A 15,504-nucleotide genomic window follows, 5' to 3' on the forward strand; every position below is an offset into this window, starting at 1 on the left:
TTTTATGAAAAAAGGTGAAAAGTGAAAATTACGTTCAGCATCTGTTCTGCAGGGAGCTGCTACAGAGGCAGGGTGCGTCCCAGCAGCAAGAGTGGCACCGCCGAGCTCCTTCCCCAGAACTACACTCAGCATCTCAGCATCAGGCCTCCATAGCTTTGAACTGTGTCTGTGAACATCTGGGCTTCATCTCGATTTATTTTGTGCATCCGTTAGCAAGATGTGTCCTAAGCAATTCGCTGCTTCACTTTAAGCTGTTTCGGCTTACGAAAGGTTTCATAGGAACGCTCTACTTTTCGATAGCAGGGGAAGCCAGTAATGTCTGTCTTTGATAAAACAGTGTATCGCTGCATAAAATGGGGGCATATCGTTAACCACTCAAAATAAATATTTCATTGGAGAAGCTTATTGTTGGTTAATGTTAGTGTTATTTCTTCACCTGCGTCACCTCCCTATTCACCATTCTTCATAAGTTTAGCAAACTATACATGTATGCTTAGATTTCAATTTTAAAGACCAGAATTACAGCATCCATTTCTACTGAATGATGTTATTTCTAGGTGCTGGCAGAGAGCCATTACTAATACTACTTGGCTGTGGTGAGGCTAAAATGAATTCTATTAAAAGAAAAAATCCTAAATAACAGATATGTTCACAAGTTGCACTCCATTTAGCATGCAATCTGCTTTAAAATATGTGATTCTTTTAATCCAGAATTAATATGAAATTATTGCATTTCAGCACAGTATTATGTATTTTAATAAGAAGCTAAGTTTTTGTTGTGTGTGTGTGTTTTAAGTTTTTTTTTTCCAAATGTCATATTGTAATTTTCGAAAAAGGCAATTATTTTGAGATTTGGTAGCCTTCTTCTGAAAAAGAAACAAGAAGCCATTGATTCAAAAGCAAACGACTGTTGCCTCACATTTAATCCCACTAGAATTAATGGTCATGTTTCAAAGTCACTTCCTGCCATCCAGACACCTCACTTGCCATTAAATTAAGAAGAGGTGTAGCGACACCCACATAATCTACTACAGTGAAACCCTAATATTTTTAAGATCTAGAAATTCAGAATTGTCAAGTACAGAGTACCTAGGTAAATTCAGTTGGAGCCAGCTACCATGTGAAGTCTCGTTTATGCATGTAGTTGTAAAAACACAACTTTAACGTGAAGTAATTTTTTAAAAATCTATTAAATGACAATATCCCTTCATGAAAATAATATGTATGTATGAAGGTGTAGGTTGAAGCCTCATGGGAGGGTGAGGGATGAGACCAGGGCAAAGCAAGAGAGACTCCTCAGGCATGAACTTTAAGGAGATATATTCCCTCTCAGGACCCTGCAAAGGCTATCTCTGTAGGCATCTTTCTTAATTCACTGTATTCTTGGCTTTGCTTGACATCTTGTGTAGTAATTTTTTTAATGAGCAAGTATTTTGCTCATTTTATAGATAAGTTGTATAGATGTTTTCAGCCCAAGTTCTCACTCCATCCAAATCACATTTTCCAATATGCATATATATTCATGCATGAAGTGTTTGCAGGTATGGAGGATCTGAAGAGGCAATGGCACCAAGAATTGTTTCTTTAACAATTTAACAATAGAAAAAATAAAACAAGCTTTCGAACTGTTTAGTAGAAGCCAGACATTGTCATCTGTGATACCATTTTGACTTTGGAGTTCAGGATGCATGTCTCCCCTCTCACCACAAACAAATCACAGTCTACTGGGCTCTGCTGCCCGGCAACACTAATGTATTACCTGGCCTTCACACGGAAGATATCAGAACTCCCTTTGGAGTTTCTAAGTTGAAGAGATATCCACCCTATAGAAAATTGGTTGCTATGAAGGAAAAACTCAGCCTGAACTAAAATGCTTTGCAGACCATGAAGGAAAGTGGCAGAGCTGTAAACACTAATGGACCTTGTAAACAGTGGTTTCAGACATTACATCCAACCACTGTGGCAGATAAGTCATATTTTTTTCGTTAGTGTCAGACACAAGCATTATGAAAAAAATCACTGGCAGCTTTATTGAACGCTAATGATACATTTTATGAAATATAAGATGAAAGGGGATGTCAGGGAGACTTTAAAATGATACTTTCATTCAGATTACTTCAAGTTAAAAAAAAACCCTTCTAAATGAGGTTTACCTCTCTATTAGAAAGGTTAAGTTAGGAATGTTTACATGAAAAACCTAATTTCCATGAATTGATATTAACATTAGAATGAGATGTTGTTCCATTTGATAATATAGATGAGTGGGAGTTATAAGGGCACACAAGGTCAAATTCAAACATTGCAATGAATGTTATGTCTTAGAAAATTAAAAGATATAAAACCTTAAGTCCAGAGCTCCTGAAATCCCAGCCTTGGAATGACAAAAACTATCCTATATTTAATTTTGATTGGATGATCTAGTAGGCATAAAGAAGGCACGATCCATATGCCTGAATATAGACATTCATATAAATATATAAATACAAATATATACTTAAATGTATGCATGTGTGTGCATGTTGTGTGTGTATGTGGGTACAGACACACATATATGTAACACACTCAGACCACAGTCAGTCCTATGAAGGCAGTATTCTCTAAAGAAAGCTACTTATTTTGTTTCCCTGTCTTTGGACCCAGTAGCTTTACTGAAATCAACAGGTAGAATGCTTTCAGTCCTTCTGTATCAGTAACAATACAAGAGTAGCTTTAAAATTTCCTAGAAGGGCTCTTTAATTCAGAGCTTTAGGAAACAATAAAAGACTTAATGGAGAACGATTGAACCAACATAGTAAAACCTTATATTCAGTTTTACTAATCAGTTAACTTATGCCCTGACACTGAATTACCTTGGGGAAGTTACTTAACATCTCTCAACTTCAGTTTTCTCCTGAGGATCATAATAGGAAAGAATACCTTACTCTTATATTGTCGATGAAGTGAAATAATGCACATAAAGTGCACCTAGCTTTTTAAAAGGCTAGTTATTTTTTTTCATCATACATATCATGGAAAATATACTTTCTCCTCACGGAGAAGTGGTGAAAACCATTAGCTGTGTATGATGCTAAACATCTGATCTACGGTTCTCTTCTGATCTCTGGGTTCTGCGTACCATCTTTGGAGTCCCTCACAATGTTCTTATCCTGCCCCTGGGGGGGGTCGGATGTTTCCCAGGACTGGGGCTGAGAAATCTCAGGTGTTATCTGCAATATCTCAAAAGTCCCCATTCAATATCCAAGTCTTTGTCTCCAGCGGTAAATGATCTTCCAACTGTCCTCCAAAGTGCCCCTCTGAATGCCTGCCAAGGATTACTCATGTCCCTGAAAATGGTTTCTCTCTCATGCATCCTGCAGCTTCCTGGTCCTCTCTGATGGCTGCTAGTCTGACACCTCTGTACCTGCTGCCAGGTCTGCGTCCTGTGCCCTGCTCTGCTGCGGGCATGGGGGGAACCAGATTCCATGACGTTTCTGGTAGGAAGAGTCACCTCTGAGTTCGGTCACTGCTGAAAAGAATCCCCCATTGTGTGGCATGCAAACCACGATGCCATCTGTTTGGCTCCATTGAACATCGACCTGCTTGGCGACAGCAGCCAAGAGAGCTCACTTTTTAAAATGTCATTCCTGATTGGTGTGTTCTGCAAAATACTTGAGACAGAAGAAATCAGACTGATTTTATAGAGAGACACTCTGGGAGCACGTGTTAGGATTAAGGATTACACTGGCATCTCCCACCCCGTTACCAGCAAACACTTACATAGTGCCAGATACTGTTCTAAGCACTTTACGTATATGAATTCACTTAATCCTCAACAATATGACTGTGAGATAGAAACTAGTATTATCACCATTTTGCAGGTAAGCAATTTTAGGCATGGGGGTTAAATCGGTTGCCCATGGACACAGCTATTTGGTGGATGAGCAGGGAATCTAGTCAGAGGTGGCACTCCACTCCCTGTAAATGGTACATTTGAAATAAGATTACACGTGATCATTATAAATAATGCTTAATATTGGCCATTCTCAAGAGAAAAGAACGGAGCTGGATTAATCAGACTCCCTGATTTCAGACTATACTACAAAGCTACAGTAATCAAGACAATATGGTACTGGCACAAAAACAGAAAGATAGATCAATGGAACAGGACAGAAAGCCCAGAGATAAACCCACACACCTATGGTCAACTAATCTATGACAAAGGAGGCAAGGATTTACACTGGAGAAAAGACAGTCTCTTCAATAGGTGGTGCTGGGAGAACTGGACAGCTACATGTAAAAGAATGAAATTAGAACACTCCCTAATACCATACACAAAAATAAACTCAAAATGGATTAGAGACCTAAATGTAAGACTGGACACTATAAAATGCTTAGAGGAAAACATAGGAAGAACACTCTTTGACATAAATCACAGCAAGATCTTTTTTTTTTTTTTTTTTTTTTTTTGCGGTATGCAGGCCTCTCACTGTTGTGGCCTCTCCCATTGCGGAGCACAAGCTCTGGACACGTAGGCTCAGTGGCCATGGCTCACGGGCCCAGCCGCTCCGCGGCATGTGGGATCCTCCTGGACCAGTGCACGAAATCGTGTCCCCTGCATCGGCAGGCGGGCTCTCAACCACTGCGCCACCAGGGAAGCCCAGCAAGATCTTTTTTGACCCACTTCCTAGAGTAATGAAAATAAAAACAAAAATAAACAAATGGGACCTAATGAAACTTAAAAGCTTTTGCAAAGCAAAGGAAACTACAAACAAGACGAAAAGACAACCCTCAGAATGGGAAAAAATATTTGCAAATGAATCAACAGACGAAGGATTAATCTCCAAAATATATAAACAGCTCATGCAGCTCACACAAACTAAATCAAAAAATGGGCAGAAGACCTAAATAGACATTTCTCCAAAGAGGACATACAGATAGACAAGAAGCACGTGAAAAGCTGCTCAACATCACTAATTATTAGAGAAATGCAAATCAAAACTACAATGAGGTATCACCTCACACCAGTTAGAATGGGCATCATCAGAAAATCTACAAACAACAAATGCTGGAGAGGCTGTGGAGAAAAGGGAACCCTCGTGCACTGTTGGTGGGAATGTAAATTGATACAGCCACTGTGGAGAACAGTATGGAAGTTCCTTAAAAAACTAAAAATAGAATTACCATATGATCCAACAACCCCACTACTGGGCATATACCCAGAGAAAACCTTAATTCAAAAAGACACATGCACCCCAATGTTCATTGCAGCACTATTTACAATAGCCAGGTCATGGAAGCAACCTAAATGCCCATCGACAGACAAATGGATAATGAAGTTGTGGTACATATACACAATGGAATATTACTCTGCCATAAAAAGGAATGAAATTGGTTCATTTGCAGAGACGTGGATGGATCTAGAGACTGTCATACAGAGTGAAGTAAGTCAAAAAGAGAAAAACAAATATCATATATTAACACATATATGTGGAACCTGGAAAAACGGTGAAAACCAGATGAACTGGTTTTCAGGGCAGAAATAGGGGCACAGATGTAGAGAACAAACGTATGGACACCAAGGGGGGAACATGGCAGGTGGGGTGGTGGTGGTGTGATGAATTGGGAGATTGGGATTGACATATATACACTAATATGCATAAAATAGATAACTAATAAGAACATGCTGTATAAAAAATAAATTAAATTTAATTTAAAAATTAAAAAATAATAATAATATATTAGTTTTTAAAGCCCATAAAAAAATATATTGGCCATTCTCTAACTTTGAAATTTTAATCATGACATATATGCAGTTATATCCACAAGAAGAGAAAAACTGTTTAAAAATTACAAAAGAAACATTTTGACCACTTAACATTAGAAATAACCAACTGGAAATAAAGTCACTTGTCTTTTAGCAGCTTCCCTAAAACAAAAGTAAATAGAAGAGGCAAAAGATTACAAAACCAGACCTGTGGTACATTATATGCTTTCCCTTTGCAGAAGTAGAAAATGCAGGATAAATAACTATTTCATGAAACGTTCTTAGGAAATTATGAGGACCTTTAGAAATAGCTGTAACACAAGTCAGCTCTGAATGTCTTGATTAATACTGCCATCTAATGCCCAATGGAGAAATCCAAATTTTGTTTAGACTCTAAATATGTCCTAGTGCTGTCCTCCAAAATTACTAACAGAAATGGCAGCACATATTGTATTATCGACTAGCACCCTTTAACTGCAGCAATTGTCTTGAGATAAATTTTAGAAAGCTCAGCTTCTAACATGGCAGTCCCAGGCACCTTTGGTATAGATATGGTGACTCATTATAAAACTGATTTCATTATAACCGACAATGTACAAGGCAAAATATCACTCATTGGTGATAACCTGTTGATATAATCAGTATTTATTCTGGTTTCTATTTAAATCTCTTTAGACTTTTCAGATTTTTCCTCTATTTCTTCTTCTTGAAAAGTGTATTGATAAAACCTTTCTCCCCTTGGATAAAACATTTCTTTAGAAATATACCATAAATAAATTGAAATATTCTATATATTATTGCATTTTTATTATCTAAGGCTTAGCTAATGATATGATATTTTCCTAATGAGACTTTCAAATATTAACGAACTCATTCCTATCAACGTGGTTAAGAAATTCTTAGATAACTATGGCTATAATAGCCACATATATTTCACACCTAGAAGAATTCAATTCATGGGTTAAAGCTCATTTGAACTTCCAACTTCCTGAAACTAAGAATGCTTCGGTTAGTGTACTAAACCACAAGTAGACCATCAGTTGGTTAATCAGTTTCACAAGGACCTTTCTCACACTGTGAGCGGGCCTGAAACAGGGCTCCACTCAGAGCCCAAGGGCGTATGGAAGGACAATTTGAGCAGTGCACTGGGCAGAATCTCAGGACCAGTACAGAGGGTGCCTAGGTGGGCAGCGAGCGCACCACGATTTATCCACTTAACATCCTCCCTTCCCTTTTGCCTTCAGCTCTGACTTCCTTGCTAGCCTGCTAAGACTGACAAGAAAAGCATGATCACTGTTTCCAAAGGGCAGAAAAATCATCCAGGGCTAGATCTGTCTCTGAATGTAAACTAATTCCATCCTACCGCATTTATACAAGTATCTGGGGAAAAGAGGAATAAACGGTATCTAGGCAATTTCAAACCAGTTTTTCAAGAAAGAGTTGATTTACTGTTAAAAGTGATTCTGAAAGCTGATAAAGTATTGTCAAATCTGTAACTTAGTAGCTATTTTCAGAATACCAAGTAGCTTAAGTCCATTCAACCTCTACCATTCGAATCAGTTTGTGGTTGGCACAGCTGAGATCACTTGCTGGGGTACTTGGAACTGAGCACAGAGGAAAGGAAATAGTTTGACCTGACATTAATTAATATAATGTTGTTAGCAGCAATTTAGCTGGCTAGATCCAAGACCAAAATTCTTTGAGGTTTAACCTTCTGGTATGAAGTACTTCTAAGCAATTTTCAGCAACTCCACGTGGAATTCTTAAAATGCAGAACTAACATTATTAGAATAATGGCTATGAACCAAGAATGGTAAAGAGGCAGACATTCATCTTGACAGAGATAAATAACAGGCAAAGTAAATTATTAGCTAGATACTTGTTATACCTGAACTAACCCATCTCACTTATATTTATACACAAAGCATCAAGTAAAAGGAAAAACAACTACACTGGAATCTACTTAAATGAGCATAATAGTAGTTACTAGGGAAAAATGATGTTGATTGTAAAATTAAATTTATTTATTTATTTTAATTAATTAATTTATTTTTGGCTGCGTTGGGTCTTCGTTGCTGCATGCGGGCTTTCTCTAGTTGCCCTGAGTGGGGGCTACTCTTAGTTGCGGTGCACGGGCTTACTCATTGCGGTGGCTTCTCTTGTTGCCGAGCACGGGGTCTAGGTGCACGGGCTTCAGTAGTTGTGGCTTGCGGGCTCTAGAGCACAGGCTCAGTAGTTGCAGCGCACTGGCTTTGTTGCTCCGCGGCATGTGTGATCTTCCCGAACCAGGGCTCGAACCCGTATCCCCTGCATTGGCAGGTGGATTCTTAACCACTGCACCACCAGGGAAGCCCTGTATCATTAAATTTAAAGCATTCACTTTAGGCACTGAACACAGCCCTCCAGTGGGCCTTTTATCACAGGCTTAATGTGAAGAGTGCAAAAAAAACTTGCAAGCTAATGTTTTTAGCATCTCCAGCTCTCCTCACTTTGTGTTTGGGATATTGACAATACACACGCAGGAGAAAAATATCAGCATCGCAGTCCTCAAAACAACTTCAAAAATAATGCGGAAATATAAGAAAGAATAAAGGGGGAAAAAACCACTTGTACTGATTTTCTGCCTGATGTTCAGGTTAGTGAATTTCATTGGCCATCAGGGACTATGTAGGCCCAGTCTCTCTCTAGATTCCATGAAAGACAGAAACCAAAGTCTAAGTCACTGAAGAAGGTCTGCTCCCTTGAATCACTTACCACAAACTGAAATGAACATTAAAGTTTTATGTAACTATCGTCCATGTTTTGAGAAAATTTTCTTGCCTTGAATTTTCGCCCTATAAAAACAGAAATATCCATCTAATAATTAAAGTCGGCCATTCTGTGTAGCGGTCCATAAACTTTATAGTTCTTGTTGTTACATATCCATTGGATAATCTGATGCTCTCCCCAGAGAAATCCACATACTCGTACATCACTCCACTGGATTGCTCGTGGAGATAGGTATCATTATTTCCACTCTTCAGTGATGGAACTGAGGCTCAGTATATTTATGTGACTTGACCAAAGTCACAGAACTGGTAAGTGATGTGGTTGGGACAGGATTCTTACATAGTTGAAGGTACAGGGAGTGGATTTCAGCTGCCTAGATTCAAATCCTACCTCAATCACTAACTATTTGTGTGACTTTCTGTCCCAATTTCATCATCAATAAAGTGGAAATAATAATAGGACTTCACAGATTTTTGCAGATTAAATGAAACAACACATATACAGAACTTTCAACAGTGACAGGCATGTAGTAAATGCTCAATAAACCTATGAATTATTATGACGCCTATAAATGTTGTGTTCCAGATCCTATATTGGCAGTTTCAGTCACAAAATGTTTTAAAGACAATGTATAAGAAATATGCAGGAATCACATACTTTTGTTTTCATATGTTTGTTCTAATGACATATCCTAGTAAGATTAATAGTAAATAGTTGGTCTACAATGAGATCCTTCAATATTTAACTTTTCATTATTATGTTTTTAGTTTGTCTACCTGGTTGAAGAGTGCATTTGTGTCATGGCACTATATACAACATATAATAAATAAAGTTTTAAATTTTTATATTACAATTGATTTTAAATAGGAAAGTCTAAATTTCAGTGATTGATTAATATTTGATGATATTTTTCTTTAGTATGTAATAGAATTCATACTGAACAGCTTAAAAGTCCTGGGGAGCAATATTCAACATCCAACAAAAGTTACTTCCAACATGTAACCATAGAGCAAAAGCGCCATAGCAGAGCTCAAATAGTAGTACAATATTGATCAGAAAACCAAGATTCTGGTTTGGACTTTCCTCCTAACAAGCTGTATGATATGTGACACACATATATCATCTGTCAGGGTCTCCTCATTGGCAAAATATACCTACCTCAGGCTAACTTCTGCAGCGGATGCCATGAGGACCCCACTGTGGTAGACAGCAGCCATCCACTTCCTCAGTTCCTTCCCCAGAGGTGGAGTCTATTTCCCCTGTTCCTTGAATCCAAATTGGCCTCATGACTTCCTTTGATGAACAGAAATAGGCAGAAGGATCTTTGTGCAGGTTCCAAGGTTGGGCCTCAAGAGACCTTGCAGCTTCCGCTTTTGCACTGAGAATGCTTCTTCCACCATTCAAGCCAGCTTGAAGCTGTCCTGATAGATCAGGGATCAGCAAACTTCATCTGTAAAAAGCCAGATGGTAAATATCTTAGGCTTTGGGGATCATACAGTCTCTGCCACAACGCCTCAACACCATCATTTTAATAAAGCAATATGTAAACAAGCGTGGTTATACTCCAATAAAACTTTATTTACACAAACAAGCAGCAAACTGGCTTTGGTCCACAGGGTGTACCTGGCAGATCCCTGTGATAGATGATGAGAAATTATATGAAGAAGAGCTGCAGCTACCCCAACTGTTTCAGCCATTCCAGCAGAGGCCCCAGAGATGTGAGCAAGACCCAGCTGAGGACAGCTGAAACCTCCCAAGACCTGAAGAATTGTCCAGCTGAGTCCCCACCAAATGGCCAACCTAAAGAAATGTGAAATGTAATAATTCACTGTAGTTTTAAGCCACTAAATGGTTTGCTACACCATAAAAGCTATATGATACATACATTTTAATCTTCTGTCCCAGTCTTGGGTGCCCATTCTTCAGCTTCTTTGTGGTTACTGAGGGCTCAGACCTGCCCCCTGCGCTGGAGAACTTCCTTGCCTGGGTGATTACACTCTCTCCAGAGGGCTGTGCACAAAAATATGACTGACAGGCGAGTACAAGCCAAGCGCCTGCTCAGAGTGGGACTGACTCAGTGAAGTAATTCTGCTCCACAAGGCTCCCTCTGGGAACAGACTGAAGCTAGTTTCCATCTGAAATTTTTGCTTAGCTTTCTTCTCTGCCGTCTCCTGCTTCCCTCACTCGCTTTCTCCAGCAAGTACTCCCACGATAAACCACTTGCTCAAAAGTTGCCATCTCAAGTTCTGCTTTCAGGAAACCTAAGATAACTTCCAAGAATTCTTTCATTGTCAATCATAATCAGGACACAGTTTGAGATAAAAGGCTGAAATGCAAATGCATAGGGCAATGTAATAAGCCAACAAGACTAAATTGAATCCACCTTAAATATGGCAAGGGACTTCCCTGACGGTCCAGTGGTTGGAAGGGCAACACTTTGCCTTCCAATGCCGGGGGTGCAGGTTCGATCCCTGGTCAGGGAGCTAAGATCTCACATGCCTCGTGGCCAAAACACCAAAACATAAGACAGAAGCAATATTGTACCAAATTCAATAAAGACTTAAAAAAGAAAAAAAGGTCCACATCAAAAAAAATCTTAAAAAAAAAAGAAATGGCAAGAAGAAAGTGATCGGCTACCCCTTAAATGTCTTGTCTGAGTCTAGAAGTGCTAGTAGGGGAAGGGAAACTGAAAGTAGAGTGTTTTTGAAATAAAATTAATTTTCTGGTAATTTTACTCCACTTCGTATCATTTTCTTAAAATTAGTGAAGTCTGGTTTTGACACAGATTTTTGTATTGTTCCCCCAAAACCTGTCCCATTAGACCTTGCACCAGCATTGTGTTTCTACATTAACAGTGGTTCCAAATCCTGTCTTTCTGATTCCTTTCCCTTTCACTCATGGAGAGGAAAAACACACTGATCCACCACCTCATGGGAAAATTGAGACTATTAATGAATTTCTGCACATAAATTACACTGAGGTCACCAAACGAAGTGTAATTTATAAATACAATATACCTATCATCATTATTATGCAAACAGCATTCTGAGCATTTTGAGTAAAAAAAAAAAAAAAGAAGAAGAAGAAAGAAATATTGGCATCCACAGGTTCTTTGCAAACTGGGAATTGGGTAGCAGGCAAAAGGGGAGGTCTGAAGGACATCCAAAGAACAAGTAATGACAGCACCAGGGTTTCCCTTTCAAGAGAAAAGAAATAAGGAATTGTCAGAGAGGAAATGTTAATAACTAGCAGAGTGAAGTATGTGGAATGAATCCCTAAGAGATGTGAGACAGAAACAGAAAGACAAAGCCCAAATCCAAAGGCGAGAAAGAGAAAATGTAAGAACAAGAAAATGCATTTATTGGAACGGATGAAGATGATTCTTCCTTGTTGTCTTCTGGAGATTGAAACCCTCAGAAAAAGAATGTAGTGAAAAATAAAATCAGGGATGCTCTGAAAAACACATATTGGAATTTATAAATGCTTAGATATTGTGTAGTTAAAAAATTAAAATCTAAGGTAATATTTTAATTTTAAAATGCCACCATTTCAATTGCTTGATTTCTTAGTCATTACTATTCAAACAAAACCGTTCTGTTGCACTTGATTTCTTAAAGGAAAAAAGAAAGAAAAGAGAGCATCCCCAAATACAGACTTCCTTTTGAAACCCTGAGCACTTCATCCAATTTTCTATATTTCAGTTTCGTCGTCTCTAAATAAGAAAATCAGGCGATGTTATACATTCTGTAATTCTTTGGATAAAACTGCGCTTTTATTACATGAATGCTAACTGGAGGAAACATTCTAAAATGGCATTTTAAAGTCAGATTGCTGTTTGTAACCTTAGAATACAACTTAGGAAAGCAATACTTTCTGCGTTGCCTGAAATCATAAACTAAAAGGACTCAAAAAAGCTAATTTGGTACAGCTGGAAAGAGATCTAAGGATGCATGTTAATCTAATGACTGTTTAGGATAGGAAATTATAGCTTAAATAATTTATATGAATTTAGATATTCATTAAGGTTTTACAGCATTTCTAAGTGAGTTATTTTAAGATCAGGAACTAAAAATAGTGGCGTTTTCCTTCACAGAAACCAAAGATAAGTAAATGGCAAAGCATAATTAATATATACATTATTTTAGCATTTATGCAAACCAGAAGTTACAGAAAATAATAAAGCATTTTGAGTTAAATGTGTGTGAATATTTACAGGGAATGAAAAAAGAATCAACTAGGTTCCCTTTAAAATTAGGAGTACTCGTGGAAGAGTTTTCATAGACAGGCCTGACTTTGTCATAATAAAGAAGACAGAGGTAGAAAAGAGAGTGAGGATAAAAATGCAAAAAAGAAGAGCTAATTAGGAAGCAGTGGTCCAGACATGGAAGATGGAAGCAGTGAGAATCCCGTACTCACGTTGAGGGGGGATCACCCTGGAAATAAATGCAGAGAAACAATGGTTCTGCAGAGATAGGGGGGAAGGGGGAAAAGGAAGACAAATATAATTAGCTACTAATTGTCAAGACATTCACTTTTTCATAGGTTCCAATTGAGGTCTTCTTCTCTGGTTCTAAACCACTCCTTCTTGGTCACCAGTATGTGGAAGTGCTTCAAGACCTCTTGCATTCAACCCCTCTCCCTGTGCTCCAAGCCCTATTTCCATTTTGATAACTACTCTCTGGACACTGGTGCTTTGTGGACCTGACTGGGGTCCATGATTGATTTCTGACTCGAATTCCCCAAATCACCATGGCTGTTCCCATATGAAATTTCCTCTATTTTTCACTCTCCTAAAACTACCCACTTCCATTCCCAAGGTTGGGACTATTTAGTCATTAAAAAATGTTTGAATGGCCTAATCATTTGGCTACTTGATATATGTTACAGTCTAGATTGTTGTGATATAAAACACATGTGAATTGTCCCCTAAGTCTTCAGAGTTAAGTATTTGCATTTAGATTGCTTATTACTTAGGCATCAATATATTATATTATATATAATTAATTATACATAATTATGTATTATTATATTCGATGCATATAGGTGTAATTATATTAACAGATTTAAAATAAATGCACACGTTATTAATATCAAAACTATTTTAAAAATTTCTTTAGTGCATGGTTAAGTATCTTACTCATAGCTACTTAATAAATTTCTACTAAATGGAAGATAACATTCTCCATTTCCTCTGATTATATTGTTGCCAAATATAAACCTTTGTCATTTTACTAAAAAGATGATGACCATTTTTTTAATTAATAAAATGAACCAGTATAATTTAGGAGTCTTTGTTGAAACAGGTATAAAAGATTTGGAAGGAAATAAACAGTAAAATATTATTTTGGTTATATGAAGATTTTATTTCTTATCTGCAGTCCTCTGGACCAATTTAGTTGTAACTGATCTTCTTATAAAATTGAAGTTTCTGTAGCATCTATATTTTTCCTTAGGGCATCTAGGAATCATTTTTAAATGGAATAATTTGGAATGCAGCGTAACTAATAAATAAGTTGCACTATTATTCATAAGTTTATGTTTAAATATTAGTGGGCACTTTTTTTTTTTTTTTTGTGGTACGCGGGCCTCTCACCGCTGTGGCCTCTCCCGTTGCGGAGCACAGGCTCCGGACGCGCAGGCTCAGCGGCCATTGCTCACGGGCCCAGCCGCTCCGCGGCACGTGGGATCCTCCCGGACCGGGGCGCGAACCCGCGCCCCCTGCATCGGCAGGCGGACTCCCAACCACTGCGCCACCAGGGAAGCCCAGTGGGCACTTTTTATGAATCAAAAGAACATGATTTAGTTAGTTGCTGTTATCTTTCTAATTTTACTGGCAATTTAAATAAGAAAATGAAACACTGATTGAAAAACAAAGGTCATTTAATTTCCTTTGCACTGTTCAGTAATCTTCATTTAATACTTTAATGAGAACATTCATGCCAAAGTTTATATAGATTTTTTCCACTTTAATCTCTTTACCTTATTAAATCGACTCATTACTGGTATTAAATATAAAAATAAACTGCAGATGACCTACAAATCACTTCTTTAAAAATAATATGTAATTATAACTTGAAATGTTATAAATGCAGAAGAAATCTGTTTGAATCCTTGATTTTTGTGGCAAATAGTAACATCTCTATGCTATTTTTATGAAGAAAAAATGTGATTCTATACATATGAATCAACAGTACAAGTAATATATATGTGGAATACAATAAATGTAATAATATATACCTATAACCCTTATTTTTGTTCAATAACAATGATTTTTCACTTATTTAATTACATTATATTGAGTGCCTATAACACACCAGGCACTGTGCTGGGGAAAGTTATTTGACATATAAGATAACTAAAGATCTGACATGACTAAGTCTATTTTTACATGAACTTCATTGTCTTTGAACTCCTTCTAATAAAGGCAATTAATCTTCACATTTTGTATATGAATGGTATAGTAGACCCAGTGTGGGTTTTGGCACCAGATTGACTTGCTTTCAAGTAATAGTTATGTCACTTACTGGATAGGTGATTTATGTAAGTTACTTAGACTTTCCAGGCCTCAGTTTTCTGATCTGTGAAGTAGGAACGATAACATAGTTGGGTTTTTTAGGGTTGTTGCATGATGATTAGACACACACACACACACACACACACTGTTTAGCATGATACCTAAGACATCGTAAATATTCCTCAAAAGGTAGTCTAATGCTGTGATTCAGGAAAGATCACGTACAGTGTCACTGTATTAGTTTCCTATTGCTGTAGTAACAAATTACCACAAATTTAGCAGCTTAAACAATACAAATTTATGACCTTACAGTTCATAGATCATAAATCCAATACAAGTCTCACCAGGCTAAAATCAAAGGCACTGCCTTCCTTCCTGGAGGCTCCAGGAAAGAAGCTGTTTGCTTGCCGTTTTCAGCCTCTTGAGGCACCTGCATTCCTTGGCTTGTGACCCCTTTAAAAAAGACAGTGACAGCGGA

The sequence above is a fragment of the Lagenorhynchus albirostris genome, chromosome 18 (genome assembly GCF_949774975.1).
Source record: "Lagenorhynchus albirostris chromosome 18, mLagAlb1.1, whole genome shotgun sequence".
In the NCBI taxonomy this organism is placed as follows: domain Eukaryota; kingdom Metazoa; phylum Chordata; class Mammalia; order Artiodactyla; family Delphinidae; genus Lagenorhynchus; species Lagenorhynchus albirostris.